The sequence below is a fragment of the Lynx canadensis genome, chromosome C2 (genome assembly GCF_007474595.2).
Source record: "Lynx canadensis isolate LIC74 chromosome C2, mLynCan4.pri.v2, whole genome shotgun sequence".
Lineage (NCBI taxonomy): Eukaryota > Metazoa > Chordata > Mammalia > Carnivora > Felidae > Lynx > Lynx canadensis.
The window spans coordinates 106,732,043-106,759,982 of NC_044311.2; the positions used below are offsets into that span (position 1 = coordinate 106,732,043).

Consider the following 27,940-nt stretch of genomic DNA (forward strand, 5'->3'; position numbering starts at 1 on the left):
TATTTTATATTTGTTGCTATTATAGATAACACTATAATGAACAGTATTTTGCTATTTTGAATTGTTTCCTTATGATAAATTATCTTGAATGAAATTACTGAATCAAAGCATATAAAAATCTTTATAGTTTTTGCTATGTTTTGACATATAGTTTTTTAAATAATGTAATTTGTAATGTCATCAGCAGTAAGTACTACACTCTCCATAGTTACAGATTTTTATTTTTTTACAGATTAAGTGTGCCATTCTCTCAAAGTAATTCTTAGAAATGCTTTAAAAATCAAAAATCAATTAAAAGTAAATCAAAAGGCAATAATAGAAGGTGTTAAACTGCAGTCTCCTATCTGTCCCTTCCCCCCACGGTTCTCTGCTCCCCAAGTGGATGCCATCAAGTGTCTTCTCTGGTGGTTAGCCCAGTTCCAAAATAACTTATTTTGAATATCTTTCTAAGTTTTAGATATTGTGTACTGCGTATTCCTTCTATAAAAACTGAAGATTTAGCTCTTTAAAATCCCTCTCATACTCGGATGTCCCTCTCACAGATACATGTCTACTCTTCCCATCAAACAAACCCAGTTTTCAACATGTAAATTGAAATCTGTATTCAGAGTTTTTAACTATCATAGTTATGCATATACTGTTTAATTCAGAACCAAGTTGAGACTTTCTGCTAAATTTCCTTTCTTGTACAACTTTTTGGCTGGTGTTTTGTGGAGTTAATTGCCCTTTATTATTTTGTTAATTTAGTTTTCTTACAGTCTTGGCCTAAATTATTCCCATAATCTTCACTTCTCAGTCCTAGTTTCCACGAAGTCAAACTTGTCAAATAAGCTATTTATTGTCATAGGAATTTTGGAAAATTCCTGCCAGAACTTCAAGTCTTACCTCATCTGCTTCAGTTTGCCTGGTTTTTCTCTAAGGTTGGACATATGTCCATCATCCTCACCCTTCTTGTTGTTTTCCAGAAAATTCTCTTCACCTCTTTCCTGTGCTGGATCCATTACTTCATGGACTTCATTTACAAGGGACATTTGTTGTTGGTTTTGCACGCCTAGCATCTGAAGCATTTTCTGTGATAAAGGAAATCCTCATTCTTATGGACAATGCAAGAAAGTAATGATTGACTTACTGTACAGTAGCTGAAAAGGCTAGATTCTCATTTTCACTGACCTTCTTTTATCCAGGACACAAATGTGTGAGCTAGGATGGCTCAGTCAGATGTGTTCATGGCAGGGGCGCCTGGGTGGATCAGTCGGTTAAGCATCCGACTTCAGCTCAGGTCATGATCTCACGGTTCGTGGGTTTAAACCGTACATTGGGCTCCATGCTGGTGGTGCATAGCCTGCTTGGGATTCTTGCTCTCTCCTCTCTCTCTGCCCCTTCCCTTGCTCACTCTTCCTCTCTCTCTCAAAATAAATAAACTTAAAAAAAAATATGTTCATGACAGTAACTTGGCTCATGATGTGTCAAAGAGGGGACAGGGAGTGCTCTTTCTGAAGGCAGCAGAGGTAACAGTGTTTGTAATGTGGGATTCTTGGTGTGGGTAGGGACAGCTCAAGGTCCCCAGCCAATACCTGCAGGGACCCCTGATACCTAATTGCCTTCTTCCATCCCTGTGATGTTCCTGCTGCTTTCTTAGTACCACTACGGAAGCCATGCTTGACCATGTGGAACCCTACCAGAAACTCCAGTCTGTAAATAAGTGTTTCTCCCTAATAGTTTTTCTCACGTTTGTTTCGCACCAAGTGTCTGGAGCCATGTATATCTACATTGCAATTCCCGAGGTGTCTGCAGGTAAGATCTCTGGTGGCTTTGTGTGCAAAATAAAAAGGACTCATCCATTTTCAAATTTTTAATTAATTAACTTTTTTGCATCCAAAATCTTTTAAATAACAAAGGGGTAGTTTTTGTAACCACGGTGAGCCCATTGAACACTGGTGAACTCAAACTTCTGGCCCTTGGAGTGCACGTAGGGTGTAGCGTGGCTGCACAGGGTTCCTCCGGCCTTGTAAGAATGCCTGTATACTTCTCGCCTTTCAGAGGAGCAGAGAGCAGGACAGTGCCATAGCGGTTGGGGGAGTCCAGGGCCAGCTGGTTGAAGGTGAGGATCTTGCCCCCACCTTGAGGATGAAGTTTCCGCACATAGCTGCTTACGGTGCAGCACGCACTCTTTTCAGTTTGGGTACCTCCTGTACACTGAGGTCACTCATTACAGTTCCTGCACCCACAGCTTTTTTGTCTTCCTGGTCAGGATGCTTCATCCTCCAGATCATCCAGGAAAGGGACAGAAGCAGCTGGTTTGGTGCAACTCATGAACCACCTCTTCAGCACAACTTGGTTGAAGGTGGAGTTGGTTTGTTTGGGAAGAAAACTGCACAGCCTGACCAACAGCCGTGGGTCGGTGTCCTGGCTCTCGGGCTCTTAACCTTAACCTTTTGGCCCTTGTTGTGGAGGATGCCAACGCTGATGATGGCGCCTCTCCCACACCCCAACCTCAGCACAGCTCAGGAGGTGTAAAATGTTACATTTCTCTGGTGACAGTGCTGTGGAATGACTTGTGTTGTAGCCCCTCCAATGATACTCTACATTATCCGTACCTTCTGGATAAACTCTTCATCAATTAATTATCCAGGCTCCTCATCTTCTTTGGAACTAGGAACTGTGGCTGCTCTAGAACTTGGAGATATGTCACACCTTCCTTGTTTATTTACTCCCTTGTTTTGCTGGAGACCATTCCCCAGCAACTTTCAGTAATTATATGGAAGGAGAAAAGTTTTTGAGAGCACCTATATTAGAATTTTTTTTTATATTCTCATAGTTGATAGTTTAGACTTAAATTTTTATTTATTTATTTTTTAAAAATGTTTATTTTGAGAGAGAAAGCGAGAGAACACAAGCAGGGAGGGGCACAGAGAGAGAGAGAGAGAGAGAGAGAGAGAGAATCCGAAGCAGGCTCTGTGCAGTCAGTGCAGAACCCAACTCGGGGCTCTATCTCACCAACTGTGACATCATGACCTAAGCCGAGATCAAGAGTCGGCCGTTTGACTGAGCCACCAAGGTGCCCCTAGACTTAAATTTTTAGGTTGCAAATCAAGACTCAGGATTTTAAAAGCATTTTTACATTTGTTTTATTACTTTCAGCATTGCTACCGAGAAGGCTGATGGCACTTTTATGCCCAGACCTATGCCTGTGAATTTTATCTCCCTTTTACCTGCAAATTTTCAGGATCTTCCCTCATTATTCAGATGATGAAATTTTGCAGTGATGGGCTTTGGTGTGAGTTATTTTGTTTTTCAATTCATTTCTGTTGGGTACTTTAAGCTCTTTTCAATGTGGAGATCCATGTATACCAGTTAAATTAGGGGGATTTTTCTTGTTTTAATTTATTTCTTTGATAATTTTCCCTCTCATTTTCTCTGCTTTCTTTATCTGGAACTCTTATTATATAAATGTCAGATTTACTGAATCAATCTTTTTTTTTCTCATATTTTCTCTCCTATTTTTCTTTGCTCTTTTTTTGTTTTATTTTCTGAGAGATATCCTCAACTTTATTTTTCAATATTTATTTTTAATTTACTATATTTTAATTTGCTAAGACTTTTTTTCTTCTTGTTATCTGAAATAACCCCCTTTTATGGTAGCATTCTGATTTGGGGCCAGAGATAAATGTTTCTCTCATTTCTTTAAGGACAATAAAATATTTTAAAACTTTTGTTCCTTAAATTCACTTGTCTCTGTTGTTGTTTTTCTGTATGTTTTAATTTTCATGTTTTATACTGGAGACTTTCTACAACTGGCTTGTGGTCCTTGGCCTCTCACTTATATTAAGAATGAAGCAATAGGGGAGCCTGGGTGGCTCAGTGGGTTGAGTGTCTGACTTTGGCTCAGGTCATGATCTCCCAGTTCCTGACTTCAAGCTCTGTTTCAGGCTCTGTGCTGACAGCTCAGACCCGGGAGCCTGCTTCAGATTCTGTGTCTCCCTCTTTCTCTGTCCCTCTCTCGCTTGCACTCTCTCTCTCTCTCAAAAATAAATCAAAAAAAAAAAAAAAAAAAAAAAGAATGAGGCACTAAGAGCTTTACTGGAGCCCCGTTTTCTCAGGTGGGGCTGGTTTACTGATGAATTTTACCCAGGGGAGAATTCAGGCTTTTTGTTTTGTTTGAGGGGCTCTCCCATTGTTGGTATGGATAGGATTTAAAAAAAAAAATTTTTTTTTAACATTTATTTATTGTTGAGAGACAGAGAGATAAAGAAACAGAGCATGAACAGGGGAGGGGCAGAGAGAGAAGGAGACACAGAATCCAAAGCAGGCTCCAGGCTCTGAGCTGTCAGCACAGAGCCCAACGTGGGGCTCGAACCCACAGACTGCGAGATCATGACCTGCGGTCAAAATGGACGCTCAACTGACTGAGCCACCCAGGCACGCCAGGATTTTTTTTTTTTTTCCTAATCTAGTTTTTCCTTCTTTTTCCTGCTTGGGGGATTTAGATATGGATGTTAGTATTACAGGTACCAGGATAGTCAAGGGACTGGTGGACTCAGTGTTTAGTAAATAAGTTACCACTCACATTCTATTTTTAGTACATTACTTACCTCTTCCCTCACCTATGCTTTATATCCTTAGATAAGATCCTCCATTGTTCAGCTTTTCCAGAGACTAAACCCTTTATCTTTAGCAGAGGTAGGAGAGAGATAATTACTTGGCTGCTTGGGATACAAGAAAATATAGCAGCTCTTTTTAAAGACTTAGCCACTTATCTTGCATTCTGCTCTGCCTTGCATCTTCACTGAAGTAACTGATCCCTTCAATTCTTCAGGCTCCTGTGGTGTGAAACAGCTACATTCTTGCTGTTAATCCCTCTTCTCTCACACACACATAAACATCTCCATTCAGGTCTCCTAAATTAGTAATAACTGCCTAGTTGGCTTCCAGTTTCCAAAATTATTTAATGTCTCTTTTCTACAGTGCTCCAGTTTCTTTCTTCCTTCCTTTCTCTTTCTCTCTTTTATTCCTTCTTTCCTTCCTTCATTCCCTGCTCCCTCCTTTCTTTGTTTTTCCTTCCTTCCTTCCTTCCTTCCTTCCTTCCTTCCTTCCTCTTTCTTTCTTTCTTTCTTTCTTTCTTTCTTTCTTTCTTTCATTTTACACTTTGTGAGCCCACCCTTTTTTAATTACTATAATTTTTTTGAGTTTAGATGGATCAGAAATAAATGTATATGTTAGATTCACAAAGTTTAACCAGAAAATTCTAAGTATGTTTCTTTCTTTTGTTTTCCTTTTCCTTTATTGGAGAGAGAGAGAACGAGTGGAGGAGAGGGGCAGAGGGAGAGAGAGAGAGTCTCAAGCAGGCTCCACACTCAACATGGAGTCTAGCATAGGACTTGATCTCACAACCCTGGGATCATGACCTGAGCCGAAATCAAGTCAGACACTCAACCGACTGAGCCACCCAAGAGCCCCTAAGTAGGTTTCTTTGTAAGTAAAAATCAAGGTACTGAAAGATCCTTCCGTGGGCAGATTGGATACCAAATCCTATAGTGGGAATGGAAATTTGGAATTGTATAAATTCTCTCCCTGGGTGTTTTCATGTATCTGCTCTTCATAAATTGGCATTTGTTAGGATTGGTTTATTCTAGAATTATATCTTTCTGCTTTTCCTTTTACTGTACTCAGTACTAGAAATGTATTGTTATTATTTTATCTTATAGGCCTCACTGCTTTTTCTATGGATAAGATCATTATTAACAAAGGATTATAACTCTCATCACTCACATTCCAAATTCTAGCTCTGTATTTTCTAACTTAGGGGAGTACATTAATTGAATCTGTGCTCCTGAGGTTACTCTCCCACAATATCTATTCAGAAATACCTCTTTTTCTTCACCCTCTGAAGTTTTATTTCCTTTCTTTCTTTTTTTTTTTTTTTAAACGTTTATTTATTTTTGGGACAGAGAGAGACAGAGCATGAACGGGGAGGGGCAGAGAGAGAGGGAGACACAGAATCGGAAACAGGCTCCAGGCTCTGAGCCATCAGCCCAGAGCCTGACGCGGGGCTCGAACTCACGGACCACGAGATCGTGACCTGGCTGAAGTCGGACGCTTAACCGACTGCGCCACCCAGGCGCCCCTTATTTCCTTTCTAATATAATTTTGTTTTAAGATAATAAGCATATGTTAGATACTATTTTTGTAACTTTTATGCATTATTAGTTATACAAATAAGGCATTCTATCCCCCTATTTTCCTTTTTAATCAACAACAAATTTTAAGTGTTTAGTCAATATTAAACATGTAGATAGAGGGGAAACAAGAGTCCAGAAAGGTTAGGGATTGAAAATTTATCAGGCATAGAGATGCAAAGAAAGAAGAATAGAAGAAAAAATAACACGGTAGCCATTATAGGTCAAGTTATCTTCTGAGGTAAAAAAAAAAAAAAAAAAAAAAAAAGATATTTATTTTCATTTAACTACATTATATAGTATATATAGTCTTAATTTTTTTCTTCTTTCAAAATGAAATGTTGGAAAAATATTGCTAAATAATATATATTGTTACAAGGTCACCAATGAAATACGAAACTTCATACCTAACAGTGTTTCCTTAAGAGGTTGATCTCCATGGGACCAGAAGACAGAGTATATTGCATATTTTGTTTCCAATTTTAATGGAACACAAGTAAAGCATTTGCCTACATGTATAAATACCAATGGACTACTTGAAATGGAGAATTCCTTTCTATAGAAGTCCGTACAATTTCATTCTGACATCCCTCTGCCTATGAAACTCTGTAGGGAAAAGAGTTGGCAAAATTACCTTTAGAAGTCTCATTAATCTATTTATCACTTACATGTTATCAATGACTTGCTTTATTGTGAAAAACACTGATCAAAATGCGTATCCTATAATAGCTTTAAATGAAAACAAAACAAGTTATACAAGATAGAAGAAAAATGAATACATGATTTTTCCGCCTTAGACATACAAGGTATACTTTTGAGTAAATAAAAGATTACTAAATGCCTTCTGGCTCTGTTGCTAGCCCAGTGTTACCATGACCACTATTATCTAGTTAAAGAATGTTTGCTTGTTCTTGAGTGAGATGACTTAAAGCAAATCATTTTTGTTTCCAGATTAGAAGCTTGTTCTATGGAATCACCTCCCACCCCTCTTTGTGTTTGGACTAGCAAATCTATTTTCTTTCATATATTTTATTTGTCTGATTCAAGAATCAAAACCCTAGGTTCTTGAAGACTACAGTAGATTCGTAAATCAATGGGTATATTGGAAATGGATGTTTTAATTTTCATTATCATGCTTCTTTCTTTGGAGAGGATCGATCTTTTAACTTTCTTTTTAAATGCTTCTTTCTTTCTAATGCTTTAGGCTTCTTATTCTAATCCTAGAAGCACCTTGCTCTAGTCACTGAATCATTTGCTTTGCACTGATTCAATGTAAGATACTTTTTTACATTTTGCACATGTAAAATTTTCCAGAATAGGTACTTAAAAATGTCCACATTTTTAAGATTTAATATTCTATTTTAAGAGAAAAAAGTGCAGTTTTGTCCTCCATTTTTATTTTGCAAATACTTCTATCTTTACTCTGTCTTCACCAAATTACATGAATACTTTTTTTTTCCCCCTTTCCAGGCTATCTGCTGCTATATGAACAGGGATTCTCTTTTAGCTCGCTACTGTATTTCAATCAGCCAACAGCCTATCTTTCAATAATTAATTCATCATAGAACATACTGACCCTACCCTTCTGGAAAGGACACACATTTCCCACATTTTACAGTATTGATTTAATATTTTAATTGTTGGAATTGAGAATTGAAAAATGATTGTTGCTTTTTCAACCAGAGTGGTATATGTGCAGAAGATAATAATAACAGTAATGCCTTATTTTACTAATTTAAAAATTAACCCCACCCTTCCACCACAAACACATACATTGGGATATCCATCTCTGATATTGGAACACATCTACTAGTAATTTAATTGGAAACTCTCCCTGTCTTCCTCCTTTCTTTCTTTCATGCCTCCTCTCCTTCCTCTTTCCCTTCCTTTATTTAATTTAAAAATTCTTTAATTTAATTTTTGAGAGACAGAAAGAGCGAGCAGGAGAAGGGCAGAGAGAGGTAGAGAGAGAATCCCGAGCAGGCTTCACATTGTCAGCACGGAGCCTGACTTGGGGCTTAAACCCACGTACCATGAGATCATGACCTGAGCAGAAACCAAGAGTTGGACGCTTAAGTGACTGAGCCACCCAGGTGCCCCATCCCTTCTTTTGTTTATTTTTCTTTCTTCATGGATGATAACATAATGATAATATGTCTTAGAATCAATGCAGACTTTAATCTGAAAACATAGCATAGCTACAATTAGTTGAACTCTTACCACATGTTAATGTGCATGAGGTCTTAGTTTTTTTCTATTTTACTGATGAGGAAACTTAGGCCCCCAAAACAAGCAGATCACTCAAACTTATATATCTGGTAAATGGTAGCATTTGAACTGATATTATCTTAGTCCAAAGAGTGGACTACACATAAACTTTACATAAACTAAAGTTTCATTTGTTCACTATATGTGAAGTATACCTGAACAGAGCTCTGACGTTGTAAAATAGAATCATATATGTTAAAGATGGAAGAAATTTAGAAGACATCTATTCTACATCCCTTATTTTGTAGATTAGAAAATAACTCCAGGTAGGTTAAGTGATTTCCTCCAGGTATTACATTTTGGAAATTTGCAGACACAGGGCTAGGACAAAAATCATACATACTTGTAGTAACAAATTTGAATACCATAGATATACATAAAGAAAAAGTGAAATTGTGCTCCATCTTAACCTGGAAAGATTTCACCTTTCAGAGATACAACATTTACCCTACAGTTTTCAGATCATACTGAAAAATAGGAACCATGATGAAAGTATCTGTAAATGTAATTCTTTAAAATTATTTTGGAAGTCCAAAGGAAAATATTGCCACACATACAACTCTTCTAATGTGTGCCCTAATACTTTTATTAAAAGAGGAAGAATTGATATATATAACAAAGACTTTCATAATAATTCCTACTATGTATGAAGAATTCCTTATGTATTAACTTATTTAGTCCTCATCAGAAAGTTTTGAAGTGAGAACTAGTACCTCTGTTACCATTTTATGAAGGAAGTAACAAGAGTTTGGAAAGGTCGAGCAACTTACGAAAGTTAAGAATGGGACAATTGACGACTCAGACTCTTTGGCAGTGAAGATTTGAGTCGCTCAAACCCTGGCTAATTGAGGTTCTGGCTGATGGTAGAGGTAATGACCAATGGGTAATGGAAGAAGGAAGCCAAAGATATTAATTAAAGGCATTAATTAATTAAAATGACCAGTTACAGAAATGAGGACTATAGAAGCTTCACAAGATTTTTTGGACAGGTGTACGTGAGTGTGTGTGTTCGTTTGTATGCTAACCACTTTCTTCGACTCTTGCTTTCTCTTTATGTTAACTAGACACCTGCTATTGGTGGTTACATTTACAATTTTGACTTCAGGTAACAGTGGGACTATTACTGAATTTGAGGAACAATTAATATAGCTAGTAATGGATGCAATGACTTGTCAGACTATTTCTCATTTGGGGGAAAAGAATAAAACCTTATCTTTTAAGAAGGATAATGGTACATTGTTACATAAAGTTGTTTTGCTATATGAGGTTGTTTTGTTGCTGTATGGAAGCTAAAGCCAGGGGCAAGGAAGTCCAGAGTCAAAGGAGTGGGCTGTACTCCTTTGTCTATCTGTTGCCTATCAGCTCTAATTGACCTTTTTGCCTGCTCTGTGAAAATGGATCTGGGCCTTTTGCCAACTGACACAATGTTAAGTTTTGTTGCTAAAGAGCGATGGAGAGAAAATGTAGGTAGAAAGGGTTTTGTTTTCTGGTTTTGGAGTGTTTGATCCCATGGCATGGATAGCTTCTTTACTGCTCAGCTTCTGAAACTCCTCTGGTGGGCAGTTGCACCTCCAGCAGCCAACTTCTGTGTGGTGGGTAGAGTCTTCAGCATCGGGCTCCTGCAGGTCGTGGCAGCCAGCAGCACCTAGTAGACAAAGGCTACCACTTGGGTGGTTTGGTAGTGAGAGGCACCTCTCTGTGAATAGCTTTCACCCACGTTTTAGAGCTCGTTTCCAGCAATTTCTGCCAGCTAAGCATCACAGCAAATTCTGTGCCATTCAGTGGGTCACAGCTACACCCTCTACTATGAGGTCTGTATCTCAGCCCTGGGGGATGGGGGATAGTGTTCTCTCTCAGCAATAGGGGTAGTCATTGCTCCTTATACCTGTTGTTCCTATAATTTTTAGAGGTCTCTTTACTTTTTACTAGCCAATATCTTCTTATTCCAATCCCTCATTGTAGTTAATAGTTCATTATATTAAATTTCCCCTTTTTAAATTACTGTGTGATTACTCTCTCTTGATTAAATTCAAGGCTGTCTGACCTCAATTTCCATGCTTTTAAACCACTACCCTGTACTACTTTTTACCATTAACAGAGATCATTTAAAGCTGATAATAATGTGGCCTTGAATTTTTTAACAGCTAAATAATTAATAATTAGGGTAGTAGAATCATAACATTTAAAGGTGGGGAAGAACATTAAAAATAATTCAGTCCAGTATCTTTTTTATTCAGATATGGAAATGGAGGCCAAAATAACTAAAATTATGCTGAGATCCATATTTTGCCTTTTTTGGTATCACTATTACCTATCATAGAGCCAATATTTATTAAGTATGATTTCAATTAAAATGAGTGAATATACTAGAAAACATTTATTGAGCACCTTGCCAGTAGCTACAGGTGGAGTGGTGATTTAGATAGAGTTGTTTCCTTCCATAGGTTTTCAGTCAAGTAGCAAATTTGAGATAAGAATAACAACTTTGTTTAAATCTAATCCCTCTTTGCTTTGGATATTATCGCCAAGCTGGTTGTGGGTTGAAATCAAAAGACAGTTTTCTTTGTGCAGTCTTTGTACTCATTCTAAGGCTGTATAAGGATAAGCATCGTGTGGACATATTTAGGCTTAACTTTAATATAGCTATTAGAACCTGTTATCTTCTGGAACAAGTTTTGTGTAGTTACTCTAAAAGCTTAATTCCCAAAGCACACGTTTATGATTTTATTTTTGTACTTATGGGGACAACATATTTACACAAAAATTCCAAAATCTCTTTGGATTTTAATTTAGCAGGAACCTTCTTACTTCACTTTCTGGAATGATGGATGACAAGAAATACGACCACAATCTAGTAGTTTGTGACATATCTTGAATATGTAGCTCATGGAATTTTAATAATAAGCCATGGCTGATTTTGTTTATGAGTTCTGATAACTTTAGAAATTGAATAAATAAATGTCTGTCTTTAGCACATCTTCATCATTGGGGGGCACTGTGTATCAGAGCATTTCACAAAAGTTAGAATAAGTCCTATGTTAAAAAAATAGAATTTCTAATAATATATTCTATGTAGATAAAGTTTTTTGTGTAATAAAAAATTTTTCTTATGTAACATTCATTAGCACACAGCCAAACTGAAGGAGATCAGAAATTTAGTGGCTCTTTTCATCCCATTTCATAATTTTAAAATATATTGAAAAGCTAAGAAAAGTGAAAGTTGCTGGACTCTGAGAACAAACAAACAAACAAACAAATAAACAAACAATGCTTTTATTAAATAGTGGTTGTAATGTTCCCTTGTTTCATATCATGAAGTCGTAATTTTAACCATTCACTTCGTGTCCAGTATCATCACCTTTATATTTGTGTTAATACCTAAATTGGTGACTAAATTTAATATCCAGGACATCATGAATATTTTTGAGAGTATCACCTTTTCTGCTTTCTTTTCCTTCTCTGTCTTACATTTCTGTGTCCATTTCTTGATATTTCTCTGTTCTTAAACTTGCTTCCCTTAGCACACACTTACTTCTTGCCTGACCAGAGTTTCTGCTGACCTCTGAAAAGTCATGGCAGACATATATTCTGCACGGATATAAGAGAATAAGGATTTAGTCCCTTGCTTCTACTGATCCTTCCAGAGATCGTTCTTCATGGTAGTTTAAAATGTTTATCCTAAAAATAATAATTTAAAAACTAATGTGACTAAAGTCTTAAAAAATAAAAACCTTTTATGATCTATAAACAAGGGAAACCACATGTTCCGTCTTCATGTATTTTCTTCCAATTTTTCAATGCATTTTGGAGAAATAATTCGGAAAAATTCTGAAGGAAGTGGGCTGCACTGCAATGAACTGTGAGAACATTTGAACATGTTGCACATACTCTGGGGAGGGCAGCAGACGGAGGCCCTGCCTGTTACATTCTTTACCAGTGAGAACATGCACCTCTCTTATGACTGACCTGGAGGGATCACAAAGAAAGAGAGACAAACCTGCCTCACAAGATTCATTCAGTGAGGAGTGGAAAAAAGGGCTGAAACTTGTCTTCGTCACTGGCATGATAATTGCTAAATATGGAATCCATAAAGAAATGATGAAAATCTGGGATGATGATATAAATAATTTCTGGAAATATCCATCATTCACCTGTAAAAGTAAATCAATACTATATTTGGATCTTAATGCATTAAGAATGATGCAATCTTCAATTAAATTCTTTTCTACATTGGGGTGATAGCCACCAATGTGACTTTCAAGTTGCTAGCGTGTTTGGCTTACTGTCAACGGTCATTCAAAATACTTGTTAAGCGTAGCTTTCTAAAAATGTTCATAATAGCAAATCTAATGCTAAGTTGAGAGAGATTTTTCTAGGATGGAGAGTTTTGTTTTTTCCCTAGTCATAATGGCAGGGTGAATTCTATGACCAGGTTTACTGCTTTCAGCATAACGATGTTGGCCAACATGAATTGACATAGTACAAATCAGTGGTGGTCAGTGTGGATTTTGAAGTCATCTATTTTGCATATTTTAACATCTTGTAATAAAAAGGTCTATGACTAATATTTATATTTGAAAAGCCTTTTTATGTGAGACACATTAGTAATTATTTCTGGCCTTAGAGTCCACAAAGAGATAAGCTATTTTGAAAGAAAAATTAAACAGAATGTTCATGTATCTGTTTAGATGATAAAATAGCTTAATGGTTTTCATGAAACATATTTAAGATATATTGCTTTGAGACAATGCTTATATTTATATAATGGTGATGTTACATCCCTAATAAATATTTAAGCAACTTGGTTCCTGGTGAGCACCCTTTACTGAAGTTACCTGGATATCTAAATTTAGCAATTGGAGTATTTTCTGGGGTTGTAAGCAGACCTTGACTGTAATTTCAGTTTAGATCTTTTTGCATAATTATTTTGAAGTTGACATAATGGAGGAAACAAAAAGCACATGTGTGTGGGAGACAGAGACAGGAGAAAAAACAAGACAATATTTTAAAATAGCGTTTGATAGCTTACCAGGAAAAAAAATTACCCATAAATGTTAACAAACAACAATAATAACAACTTATGCAGGGTTTTAAAAATTATGATACATCTATTCTTTATCATTCTTACAGTGCGCAATAACTTTAACAGGATATATGTATTTGGTTTTTATTATAAGATTCACTTTGGGACCAATCATTTCACTGAAGAGGTGAGTCTGTTTTTAATGTACTTGCTCAGAGCAATACAGTTTTTAAAATTTGCTATTTATTTGGGACTAATTGCCACCCCTAATTTAAAGAGAAGAAAACAAAAGAAATAAGTTTTTCCTAGCTAGACTGTTACGTGAACTATAAACTTAGGGCTCGAATGAATTTGATACTTGCATAGTTCAGTATTATCCCTGTTACAGAAGAGGATACTTATGTCCTGAGAGGTGGCCTGACTTTCACAAATGCTCCTTGGAGGCATGGTTGAGAGTGAGAGGCCTTTGTAGCCTTGCTCATTTGCCTGGTGAATCCAACTTGGTGAAGATGAATTTGTTCTCCTTGTTATGTTTATTTTAAGCCCTTTGTATTTGTACATCTGATGCAAGCATTTTATCACAACAACTTCATTTATTATCTATTTCTAATAATATGCATGGCCAACCAACACTTTAAAACATTTTCGTTTTCTGTGTTAAATTCTTTTCAAAATCATAATTTAAAAATGGAGTATTTCCAAAACACTCTCTTTTAAGTATCAAAACAAAGAAATAGGGAAGAGAAGCAGATTATCCTGTGATTACAACAAATAAGAAACAAGGAATGTTGATCAGGGCCTCTTCTAAATACACCTGAAATTTTTTAAATGACTTTGGGTAAGTCCCTTAAGCTATTAGCACTTCTATTTCTTTATTGCAAAAGGTAATAATAGCTGTCCTCTGACTGTTAACCTTTAACCAATATGTTGTGCACTCATTGATTCTTCTTCCATTGAAATATTAAAATCCTTGATGTGTCTTTGTTTATGATTGGGCTGAATACTTTTTACTATCCTTCCAGCAGGGCTGTAGAAAGAAGACTGAAAAAATAGATGAAAATTAATTCTCACATTGGAATTTCAGTTACGACTATGAACTTTTCTTAAGAATCATTTGATCAGGGGCACCTGGGTGGCTCAGTCGGTTGAGCTGTCTGACTTCGGCTCAGGTCATGATCTCGTGGTTCGTGAGTTCGAGCCCCGCGTTGAGGTCTGTGCTGACAGTTCAGAGCATGGAGCCTGCTTTGGATTCTGTGTCTCCTTCTCTTTCTGCCCCTCCCCTGCTCGTGCTCTGTGTCTCTCTGTCTCTCAACAATAAATAAATGTTAAAACAAAACAAAACAAAAATTCTAAAAAAAAAAAAAAAAAAAAGAAGAATCTTTTGATCAAATGCAGCTAGTGGATGGCAGAGGTTATCCTAGAATGAAACTCTGTGATCTCTAAGTCACTGGCTTTCAAAGGATGGTCCCCTAACCTGAAACACTGTCACCTGGAAACTTGTTAGGAAAGAAATACTTGGGTCTTATCCCAGGCATACTCAGTCAGGAGTTGAGGCCCAACTATTTATGTTTTAACAGGTTCTACATCTAATTTTGACATATGCTAATATGTAAGAACCACTACTCTAAACTAGAACAAACGAAAAATAAGACAGACTCCTAGAAGTCAAACCATCTCAGACTTGGCAGCAAAATTTATGTTATATGGTGTATATACTTTTTGATGTTTTCACAGGAAGACAAGAGATTTGTGTTAAGTCTACATTGATTGCTTATGCTGACTTTACCACTGAAAATGTTGAAAGAAGTCAGGGAAATCCTAAAGTGTTGATAAGGTATTGAAAATAGCAGAAGGAGGTCATTAAGGAAAATATGATTGCTGCTGAGATGTAGATGTTAGAATCTAATAATTTGTTCTGTGCACAAATGAAAGCTAAGAAAGGGTGCAGGGCATTCTGAAAGATTTAGCACATGTCACCAGATTATGATCATCTGAAAGTGTCACTCACATTCAGCATTTGTTTTCATAAATAAAAGTTTGATTTGGTATTAAATTAATGATAATCTTGAGGTTTAATTTAGTTCTTTGAGGTTGAGAAAATCAAAGAAGCCAGAAGAATTTGCTTCATTACAAAGATATTAATGTTTTATATACTTTATACTGGTAGCAATTTTTTTATAGTGGAAATAATTATGTTTCAGTGAAGGGGAATTATAAAATCAAGCTACTTTCATGTTGGACAAAGTTATTTTTATACTTGGTAGTTTGAGCTACATTGCTGATACTAGCATAGAAGAGGGATATTGGCAAATATATTCAAGACTTAGTGTGAGCACTGCTGGTTGTATACCACTGGTTCTCAAAGTAGTTGTTTTGGACAAGTGAGGGCAAAAAAGTAAGTTGGTTACAATTATCTGGAAGTCTTATTCTAACTTACTCATGTTCTTCAACATCTTGCATTCCCCAACATCCATTTTATAATGAATTCATAAGGAAAAATGACTTAAATTATGTTAAATCTAAGAAGAATTGGTCTTTAAGAATACCTTAGTTATTTGCATTATCATCTCATCTGTAATATACATGTTATCTGTTCAAAGTAGGAGGAAAATATTACAGATGGGTTAAACTTCAATATCATATGTTTCTGTGAAAGTGGAAGAAGGGAAGCCCAGTAATTTCACACTGATTTTATTTTTTAATCTCTTTTGTAGAAGCTATCAGAACTTTTCTACCTATAAAGGATTTTTTTCCTCTTCAAATGCGTCTACCTTTCTGTTCTAAATCAAACCATAAAGGATATTAAATGAGACTGTGAGTGTTGGAGAGGTCGGAAAGCCTGCCTTGGTCAATCAATATATCTTTGTAAAGAAGATGCCTCAAACTATGAAGTCACCTATTGATTGTTTAAAACCCTACTGTTGCCCCCAATCCTTTTGATTTATTATCAGTAATGGAATGATGTAAGTTTGCTAATATCCAGTTTCTTTAGGATACCGGTTTTCTGAATTGAAGTTAAAGACCACTTTACACTTCTGAATTTGGGAAGCTGGTTAAACGAGAGCTGGAGAGCCTTCTTCATCTGATCTTCAGTGAGCTGCTATCAGTGATCTTTAGACTTGATTAACCTCTTCTTGGCTATCAGCTCCCTGGGTAGTTCCACCCAACCAAATTTATTGTTCTGGTCAGGGTCCTTGGTCAGCCTCACTTCTTGCTTGGCCCTGTTCTTCCTCTGGTGTTCTCTTAGATCCATAGGCCCTGTTGCCCTCCTTTCAACGTCATCAGCTGCTTTCAGGTTAAGTCAGAGCAAGACCTTTTTTTAAAGTCCTAAGTCTGTTCCTGAAAACATACTCAAGGCAGAGATAATGCTGAGACAAGGCACAGCCAGTGTCGACGTAACAATTGTATATGTTGAAATTGAGGAACACAATACACTTTTAGAAATAAGATACGTATGATGCAGAGGTGGAACACAGGATCCCCCAGAAGAGATCAAGTCATTTGTGACATGGCATTCTCTTAGCATCCTTCTCAACCTTTGTCTGTTTCCTATTACTTGATTCCTGTCTTAAAAGTGTGTGTTACGAAGACATGGTCTGTGGCTGTTTGGTTTTATACGTGTAGTGCCTAACGTGCAAGTCCTTAAGAAATATGAGCTGGAGGAGTTTTGAAGAAGGAAATAGCACAGAGAAATGGGGGGAACAAAGAGATCTTCATCATGTGACATAGGTTGAATTTGAATAATTCAATTGACTATCTATGGGTAATAATCTATGGAACCATGGGTAGTACATGGACAGAGAGGAGATTGTCTGATAATCCCAGTGAGGGAAGCAGCTCAGGCCCAGGGAACATGGTCAGAGTGTAAAGGGTGTTCTGTAAAGGATGATCACAGGAGCAGAGAGTTCCTGTGTGGAATAGTAAAAGATGAGGTTAAACACATGAAGTGGACAGATGATGGAGAGCTTGGCTTAGTGGTGTGCTGGAACTGGTTTGAATTGTTTCATGAGAGCCTATTATATCTCTCTTTCCACCTCCAGGAAATCAGCTATGATGAGAGTGTTCGCACTACAGAAATCTGCAAATGGTACAAATTAGGACACCTCCACACTCCTAAACACACACACAGGACCAAGTGTTGTTATACATTTATAAGTGAATCACTGCATTGCATGTTAGGCTTCAGAGGTGGTACTTGTTTCTAGGGTCAAGTAAGAGATAGCAGGATGAGACCAAAATATTTGTCAGATTAAAAGGCACCACTTAGCAACAGCAGAGTGTGGAACTGTTGCAATGAACAGAAGCTAAAAATATTGAAGCTAGCAATTTTAGTTAGAAAGTAAAATGGCAAAATTGATGGTTTGGAAGGATTTCCTCATTGTGTCATTCTTTTACAATAATATGTTGCTTTGATTTTTTTTCCCCTCAAGTTTCTTCAGATCTATAGGTAGTATATATGTAGGGAGGAGGTTGCCCAATAATCCCTGTGAGGGAAGCAGCAAGGGTGCTTACCTGGTATTCTCTGAGCATTCTTCTCAACATTTGTCAGTTTCTCAATACACATTGCTGTGATTGCTTGATTCATGTCTCAGAAGTGGGACTCCTCCCATTCTCAGAAAATCGTCTTGTTCTGGGATAACCTCAATTCTATAGAAAGCTGTGACAATGAAATTTTTAAATTTTATTTGCTTTTATATTTTTAAGGCTATGTTTGTGCCGATAAACAAGGAGATTAAGTGCTTTCTTATATAAATAACACGTTAGAAAAAATGGATAATGTACAAAGGTATAAAAGAGAAAGTACTCATAAATAAATAGATAGCCATTTGTAAACATTTGTTGATTATTCTTCTAGGGCTAATACAATAATTTCAGTTTCCTTTCCTTCTTTCACTTTTATTTGTTAGTTTTATCACCTTCTAATAAAATACTTAATTTTATTTAAAAAAATTTAATGTTTATTTTTTCAAGTTTTATGAAAGCCCATAGATGGAATGGACAGGCTCTCTGGAGGAGGTGATACTTAAACTGGGTCTTCACATTTGAAAATATGAGTTCTTCAGAAAGAGGAGTAGAGAATGTCATGCAAGTTTGAAGATTTCTCTAGGTAGAGATATGGAGAATGAATTTCAGCCCCCCCTCTGCCAAAAACCCCCCAAAACCAACAATAAACAAAAAAAACCACTTGAACAAAAGTTCAGAAACATGTATTTAGGGTGCCTGGGTGGCTATGTTGGTTAAGCTTCTGGCTCTTTGACTCAGGCAATGATCTCATGATTTGTGAAATGGAGCCCCACATCAGACTCTGTGCTGACAGGGCAGAGCCTGCTTGGGATTCTCTCTTCCTCTCTTTCTACCCCTCCCCCACTCACACTCCTGTGCTCACTCTTTCTCAAAATAAACAAATAAACTAGATGCTCTAGAATTCTGTAAGTGTTTCACTCTGTGTCAGTTTGGAAGCCATTAGAAATTTTGATCCAAAGAATGACAAGTCCTGTATTGGTTCTTTACTGGATCTCTCTGGTTGTCATGTTTATGGTAGACTGTAAGGGATCAAAGTTGAGGGTAGAGAGGCAAGTTATAAGGTTATTAGAGTCTCCAAGTGAGCCATGTTAAGGACTCAGACCATGGTGGTAGTAGGGAAAGTGGAAGGAAGTGGTCTAAGTCTGGGTATGTTGTGTTTTGAAGATAGGGAATTTGTTGACATGGTATATAGGGGGTGAGAAATGCATAGTATTTGAAGAAAACTATGAGAGTTTATTCTAAGTTAATGATAGGATGTTATGACTATTAATTGAAAAAGCCAAATACAAAAGTTTTGGGATAAACAGGGTGTTTGTTGTTGTTGTTCTTGTTGTTCTGTTTTTGTTATTTATGTTTCTAGGGACCTTTAAAATTTTGGTGGCCTATTAACATTCACATAGAGCTGTCAAAGTGACATTTAGATTTAGGCAGGGGAGAAATCTTGACTGGAGAGATTTATTTGGATGTCGTCAGCGTAGACAGTTTTAAAGCATTGAGACTGCAAAAGGTTGTCAAAAGACTGCATGTAAATAGGAGAAGAGAAGAGATACAATGCCAAATCCTGGGGCTTTCCCACGTCAAGAGTTCAGGTTGAGGAGGAGAATTAGCAAAGGAGATTTAGAAGAAGCAGCCAGTGAGGTAGTTGAGAAGATGTGGAAATGAAAGTTTATCAAGATTGCTGTTGTTTGCTTCACGTTCCTCAGGGAAACATGAGGCAAAGTCATGACCTGAAAGTGAAGACGTGCTATGGAGGTATGGATGCCTAGGTAGAGGAGAACCTATGAACTAGTCCTTGTTGGTTGGCAGTAGGGAAATGAATGGACAGAGAAAAACATCTGGGAAGCATGAAAGTTTCCTCCCACCCTTTCCTGCACGAACTGTGGGTGCAGCGATGAAGCACAGTAGCAGTCTTGCTATCATAGAATAAGAATTGTGAGGACAAAAGTTTCATGTGAGTGAATGGAAACAATCTTCAATCTGTTCTGGCATTTTGGAGCCATTCTACTGTTCCTTCATTTACTTCTGGACTTCATGGTACGTGGGGAAAAAAAAAAGGCCAATTTTGTTAATCCTTGGTAGTCAGGTCTTTGTTAGCCATGCTCCTGTACTCTATCCTAACTTCTTCCACAGGCTTGGATTTATTTGTTAGATGATGAGTAGTCATTGAAGTTTTTGAAGAAGAATATGATATGACTAATACTGAGATTTAGAAGATCGCTCTAATATGGCAGATGGGTTTTCCCAAAGTATACATTACCTCTGCTTCTTAACAATGGTTTGACTTAGTGTCAAAAATGATTTGCTACCTCATGTGGAATCTACTGCTGCTTGTGGCAGGAAGTTTTCCATCAAAATTCATTGAAATAATGGTTTTAACTGGTCTTTTTTTTCTGCTGTGAAATTATTAGGTGAATGCAGTGGTGTCAAAGATTGCCTGAGAATAGATTGCTGGGGGTCTTCAAATTTATAAAAGTGGACTTCAGGTTTTTAAGGTGGATTTTGGACACCTTGTCAATGTTGCCATGCAGACAACTCTCAGAGTGAAGATTGGCCTTCAAAATATGATAAAAGTTGTATTTTATTATTCAATGTTCTATATTCATTTTGGGTTGATCAATATGTGTAAATCCTTTATATAATCTTTTCTCATTAAATAACAAAGATGGGTTTTTAAAAATTGGGATTATTTTGACATTATGTAAAGTTTGGCGAGTAATAATCTTTCCGTGAACTATTAAAATTCTGTGAGATATTCTCTAATTTGGGACATGTCTGCACAGATTTGTGTGATGCTGTTCTGTGGGTACCGGAAAAGTTCGTGCAAACATGGCACGTTGTCCTAGACAATTTATTTTATGGCAATAAATTAAAAGTTTCATTTAAAATAACTACCAATTTAGTAAGAAACAAAATATAAATTCTCAAAATTTTGAAGATACACGAAAAAGACTTAACAATGGCGCTTTTAACACAAACTAAATCTCTACATGGCTGTCTCATTTAATTGACTCGTTTGCTTATATATATTTATTTCTTTGTGCCAGGCATTAGGCTAGGTGAAGAGAAAATAGCAGCAGACAAGAAAGACAGGCCTTGTCTACAGAAAGAAAACCTATTCAACTGGATGAAAGAAAAATAACTGAATTTACTGAACATACTAAACAGACTAAATGCCCTTTGCTATGGACCAGACTCTTGGCATATATTTTATACACTCGCTACTCTCCTATTCCATTGTTTAGTGCAGGGCCATGCTGCTGGAGTGACACCAAAAACTGAATGACTCTTCGGTTAAAAATAGTTGAAGTGATTCTGAAATAGATTTAAAATAGAAGCCTCTTGTTAAAAAGTTAACGGTGAACTAAATTTCGAATATGTTCATGCGGCTTGAATAATATAGCACCTAGAAATTTCAGTATGACAAAAACATCATTCTAGATTTTACTGTTAGCTATTAGGCACTGAATATTTTGGAAATTATGGCATTAAGAGAAAACTGGGTTTAGGATGTAAATGGCAAGAAGCTCTTCAAACTTAAATAAGTCATAATAATCACTACAGGATAAATAATGTCATGTTTTTAAAAATCTAGAGGTTGATTGATTAGTGTGTGGACTATCCTGGCTTCATTAATGTCATTTTCTTTAACTTTCCTTTTCTTGCTTATAAAAGTTTCTCCATTTCATGCCACCTCTTTTTTTTTCCAAAAGTTTGATGAAGATAGTTGGAATTAATGACTAAAATTTATTTTGTTGATGTCACAATCCAAGTGCCCAAATAACACATATATGGAAACTTGCTGTAATTGAATTATTGGTTTTTTTGTCCTTTTCTGAATCTCTTTGCTTCTGTGTTGTTGTTTCTATTTTAGAAGGTACATTGTGTCATAAGCATACTGTGAAGGAAATCCACTGAAAGAATAATACAAGCTTTCTTAGTGTGGGAAGATGAATACTTTTATTCAACTCCCTTTGCTTTTTAGTAATTTCAATGTTTTTAAACCAATAAGAGTAACATTAACTTTATTAGCAAAAAAAAATTTGTAAATTTTTAAAATAAGTATTGGAAAGAAATAATGTATACCTCCTCAGTTTTCTGCTAAACCCAGCTGGGTGATAAGCATAAATTTCGAGCAATATTAAAAATTTTAAAAATAGTATCAAAGCAGGAGTTTAGTTTTTTTTTTTGTTTTTTTGTTTTTATCACTGAATTAAGCAGATTCACACCTATGTGGCTCTGAGAGTGTTTTTTCCTTTATGAAAGGGTTTCAAGTTCATGACCTCAACTACAGAGGAAATGAAATTTCTTAAACTAGAAAGATGTTTGCCCAGAGAATGTTTCTTAACCATTTGTTAGCTGGACTGACATAGGGGAAAACACCCAAAACACCAAAGAGGAGTAGGTGGTAGAGAATATCACTTGCTCTTGAATAGATCAGAATTTCCATGAAGCTTAGAAACCTGAGTGTTTTCCATGACACAAATTATTATTTTTTTATTATTATTTTAAACTTTTACTCATTTTTGAGAGACAGTTCAGCCAGAGCATGAGTGGGGCAGGGTCAGAGAGAGGAAGACACAGAATCTGAAGCAGGCTCCAGGCTCTGATCTGTCAGCACAGAGCCCAATGTGGGGCTCGAACCCACCGACCACGAGATCATGACCTGAGCCGGAATTGGACACTTAACCAACTGAGCCACCCAGGTGCCCCCATGACACAAGTTCTTAAACAAGATTTTTCTTTTTATTAAGCAATCGACTACAGACTTTTTTTACACTAAAGACAACTGCCACTTTGCTAAAGAGGTAACTGTCTCTATGAAGAATTTTGAATTGTTCTGTTTCCACGTATTTTGGTAAAATGATTTGAAAGAAATGCATTATATTCCTGGAACTTTATGCATTATTGTTTGAAGAAAAATATGTATCAATAAGTAGAACAGTTAAAATTCTAGTGTCCTTAGTAAGGTACATTTAGTGGGGGTAAATTATTGTCATGAATTAATAATTTACATTGAGGTTTGTAGTGAGGTCATTGCTGATTTTTTCATGAGTATCTGGACTTTTCTATAGATTTTGTAGTTTGAATATAATATACATATTATATATATTTGTATATATATTATTTTAAGGCAAGATTTGCTTTGTAAGGAGCATGGAAGAAATTTAATCTATAATGACATTGAATTTGGGATAGATGACTACTTCTTAAAAAATTCACAAGTGGTATACATTCTTCTGCACATTGATTCCTTGGTCTGTAAAATGGGGCTTGACAAAGAGAGCTGGAGAGTGAGCTGAGTAATATGACTTGAGCTTAGTGTCTATTTTTATAGGATTGTAAATTTCTGAGGGATGGTTTAAACTGAGCTTAAATTCATGCTTTTTCATAGTTTTGTAGGTTTACAAATTGGTTATCTGACAGTTTCTTGCTCTCATGAAATACATATTTTCCTTCCCAAATGGATACTCAGAGGGCTTCTTTTTTGGATATAATTGTTCTTGCTAGAAAATAAATTTTATGGTATTGCCTATATAATATTCTAACAATTGGTAATTTTATAAATAAGTGAAATTTAGACAAGTTAATGATAAGACCTTTTTTTTTTTTTTTAACAACCTATTGCCGCCATTTTTACTATATTGCTGGAGAGGTAAAATGCCCTATAAAAAGTGTTGTATTTTCTTTTAGTCTCCATTTTCTTTTTGTAAAATGATTTGATAAAATGTATTATATTCTTGGAATGGAGGGGAGTTTCTTGCTCAAAAGAAAACCTATGTCAATAAAGGCAGCCATTAAAAATCTTTAAGTGTTATAAAAAAAGATAAGACAAAAGAAGCCAGAATTACTAAAATCAATTTAGTAAATTACCCTAGAGAAAAAGAAAAACAAAACAAAGAAAAAAAACCCTTCAGTTTAATAATGGGACCACATATTCCAGGGACTGGTTTGACTGTTTTTTCTAATCAATTGATCAATCAGTCCTGACACAGAATCCAAAGATTCAGGGTAGACATGATTCCTTTTCTGTTTCCCAGGTTTCTGCGCTTGAATAAAAGGAATAGTAGAGAATATGGAAAAGGTAGATCTCAAAACGGGAGGAGAATACAATGGGTGAGAAAAGAAAAAGATAAAGCTGGAATATTATGGGAGAAGCAAGAATATGCTTGTATATACATATCATTTAATATTTAGAATTTAGTAAAATATTAATTTGAAAATATTTAACATTAAGAGATGATTGTTCCTTTATCTAAATTTATAATAATGGTCAAAATACATTTAACAAAGTATTTATCAATGCAAGGAAATGTATTTTACAAAAGGAATTATATAAAAACTGATTCAGCCATCTGAGAGGTCATGATAGGGGGCTAGCAACATGGTTAAAATATACTGCAGACAATGAATGATTATGAGCTAAACACAGAAGAGTGACAGGGAAATAAGTTACTAGAGTTAAATACTAAAGATACTTTGTTGGTGCAACATACTTTGATTAAGAATGTGGACCCTGGAGTTAAACGTCTACATTTCAAATAACAGGCCTCATCACTTACAAGCTGCTTGATATTGTACAGGTCTCTGTACCTCACTTCCTTATTTGAAAAATGATAATAGGAACCAAACTCATAGGATTTATAGGAGGATTAAATGTGTATTATGTATGTATGATTGTATGTGTGTATGCAGTTGTATATGAATATGTGATTATATGATTATGTTATTGTGTATGTGTGTAATTGTGTGTGTGCTTATGATAAATAAGTGCTTGCATATGTGTATGTGATTGTGGATTGTGTATAATTGTGTATGTGCATGTATATATGTAAGGTATGCATGTGATTATATGTACATGCATGTATATATATGCATATGTGACTGGATTTATGTATGTGATTGTGTATCTATCTATCTATCTATCTATCTATATGATTTGAGTATTTGAGTACTCCAAGTACTGGACACTTAGTAGGTCCTCCATGGAAGTCAATTACAGCTATAAGTGATAATTTTATTGAAAGGGAGGGAAGAAGAGGCGGAAGGATAAGGAACAGGTTAGGAACATTGCAACTATAGAACAACTTGAGTGAAATTAGAACCCTTTTGTTTTGAGGGATGAGGATGAGTTAGAAAGATTAATGGTCAGTTATTAATTTAATAGCTACTAAAAAGGGGGCAAAGGAGCACAATGTAACTCTTCAGAAGGAGGTGGATGCTAATCTCAGATATAAGCAGTTCAAGAACTTAACAGATAAACATAAGTGAAAAGAAGCAAAAATAAGATAAAAACAGAGAGGAAAACAGGGGCACCTGGGTGGCTCCGTTGGTTGAGCGTCCGACTTTGGCTCAGGTCATAATCTCACAGTGTATGAGTTCGAGCCCCACACTGGGCTCTGTGCTGACAGCTCAGAGCCTGGAGCCTGCTTCAGTTTCTGTGTATCCCCCTCTTTCTGTCCCTCCCCTGCTCGTGCTTTGTCTCTCTCTCTCTCAAAGATAAATTTCAAAAAACATTAAAAGAAAAAAAGGAGGGCACTTGTTGAAATGAGCACTAGGTGTTAAATGTAAGTGATGAATCACTGGGTCCTATTCCTGAAGCCAAGACTATAATGTATGTTAACTAACTTGAGAATAAAAAAGAAAGAATCCATGAATAAGCAACTTATTAAGATCTTGCTACAAAATTTCCTTGATTTGATTCTAAGTCTTTTACTTTGACTTTTCTGACATAATTTTAAAGGGTAGAGGTTTTCTCCATTCTGTTAATGTTTGTATGGGTCGATATGTTCATGTTCTGAGATCATTTAGGTTATAGAGACCTGGGAGTGAAGTTTCTAGAGTTTTTCATTTAGTGGTTAAGAATTTTATTTTATTTTTTTGTTTTTCTCCTCTGCTATCGCATTAATATGTGGTTTATTTTAGGAGCAAAAGTATGTGAGTTCATTCTGCTGGCTTGTGAGGTTTAGAGTTAACCTTGGACAGTATTTATTAAATGTTTGCACAAGAAGAATTCATGTCACTAAGAGAAGGGTAAATATCCAAGTTAAATATACCAAAGGTGATGCATGGTTGGTAACTATCTTTACTTTCTCTGTTTGCCGCTAACTTTGCATATTAAATATTCTTTAGATTCTAGATGCAGAAGCATGTTCTGTCAACATGTAAAAATGCACCCTATTATGCTTTTAAGACACAAATTTCTCTTATCTTGTTTTAATGCAAGTTACAGGATAAATCCTCTCTTCCATAGAAAACCTACAAAGGGGTTCAAATGAATTCAATAGATTTATTTACAAAGATAACCACTAAGGAAGAAGTTATGACAATGACAAAACATATTTACTAAATTTTTAAATTTCTAGAACATGTTGAATCCATTGACTAATTAGCTTACATATTAATCTCTCATAGGTAGTATTATTCTCTTAATCTTTTAGTTGAAAGCAAAGATTTGTAATTATTTAAACATATTTCTTTTGAAGAACACAAAGTATTTCTGAAAAATATCTGAGGTCCATATCATCTTCATGAAATCTGGCAAATAGTAAGCATTAATATTTTTGTGTTACAGCTAGATAACAGAAATCAACTCAAAGTAGAAAGACTTGCTCAAGGTTATATAGTAATTAGTAGGAGAACTGATGATTTGGATTGGCAAATTCAATGACCATCTGAGTTAAAATGACATTTTACTTGAGAAGGTCAGCGAGAGAAGTGTTCATTTGGATATATTTAGTGCAGCTTGTATCAAGTTTTATTTTTACATTCTTTTACAACTTTGCCCAAACATGGAACGATATTGCCTAGAGATTTCAGAACTATGTACTCATTTTTTATCAGAACTTTTTTCCATTTTTAATGTCCGTATACTCAGGAAATCATATTCCTTACTATTTGCCAGAGATGTCAGAATAAAAGTGAAATTCTAATTCATTAATTTCAAAGACACCAGTGTATGCCCTATGAAATATTTAGGAACATATATTTGCTTCTTCCATTTTAGGCAACTTTTAGCCATCCTTACAACTGAGATTTCTCTAAAGAAGTCTTCCTTATGTTGCTTTACTTAATCTGCCCAAAAGGTTGGAAGTCCAGGCAGATATGCATAAAATGGATCAAGGGTAGTTCAGTACACAAATCACTATTACCAAAGTCTGTTGTGGTAATTTCCTTAGAATCTCATCATTAATGTCAAAGAATATGAATTGAGCATTGCGTGTCAGACTCCAGAGTTATAAAAAGCATGAGAAGCAGGGCTTCCCTTGAGTGGGCTTCTGATTCATTTAAAGAATGAGAAGATATATTTGAAAATATAGCTCACATAATGAGCTAGGATGTGCTAAGTACTAAATAAGTGGTAGCATCAATGAGGGTCATTGGAATTTAGTAGGGACAGGTTAAAATAAATTGAAGTATTGGGGGATGTTTTGTTAAAAAGGTAGAGACAAATTGGTCTTCAAAGGAAAAGTATGACCTAGACCAGAACTGACACATAAAATTTAACTGGAGTGAGAATTTGTAGTGGCTTCCTGTGACTGATATTAAAGATTGTAAGACTAACTCAATCAATATGCAAAACTATCACCTTTATTAATAGGAAAATTGGAATGCAGAATATATGTCTTCTTTGAGGTCATAATATGACTTCCTATAATTTTTTTCTTAAAAATTCAACCTTGAAGGGCAACTGGGTGGCTCAGTCAGTTGAGTTTCCGACTCTGACTCTGCTGCATTGGGATCCGTGCTAAGCACGGAGCCTGCTTAAGATTCTCATTCTCTCTCTCTCTCTCTCTCTCTCCCCCCGCCCCTCTCCCTTGCTCATGCTTCCTCTCTAAAATTAAAAAAAAAAAAACTTAAAATATATTAAGCTTTAAAACCTAACCTATGGAGAAACGTGAGCAGACAGAACAGATCCTTTTCTAGCCAGTTACCTGGAGGGCCTCAAGAT

The 27,940-nt window shown here is 35.9% G+C and overlaps 1 pseudogene; it reads right to left on the reverse strand.

Annotated features, from left to right (window-relative positions):
- Positions 1 to 1,885: 1,885 nt before the first annotated feature.
- LOC115522898 lies at positions 1,886 to 18,052 on the reverse strand (annotated as a pseudogene).
- Positions 18,053 to 27,940: the final 9,888 nt, after the last annotated feature.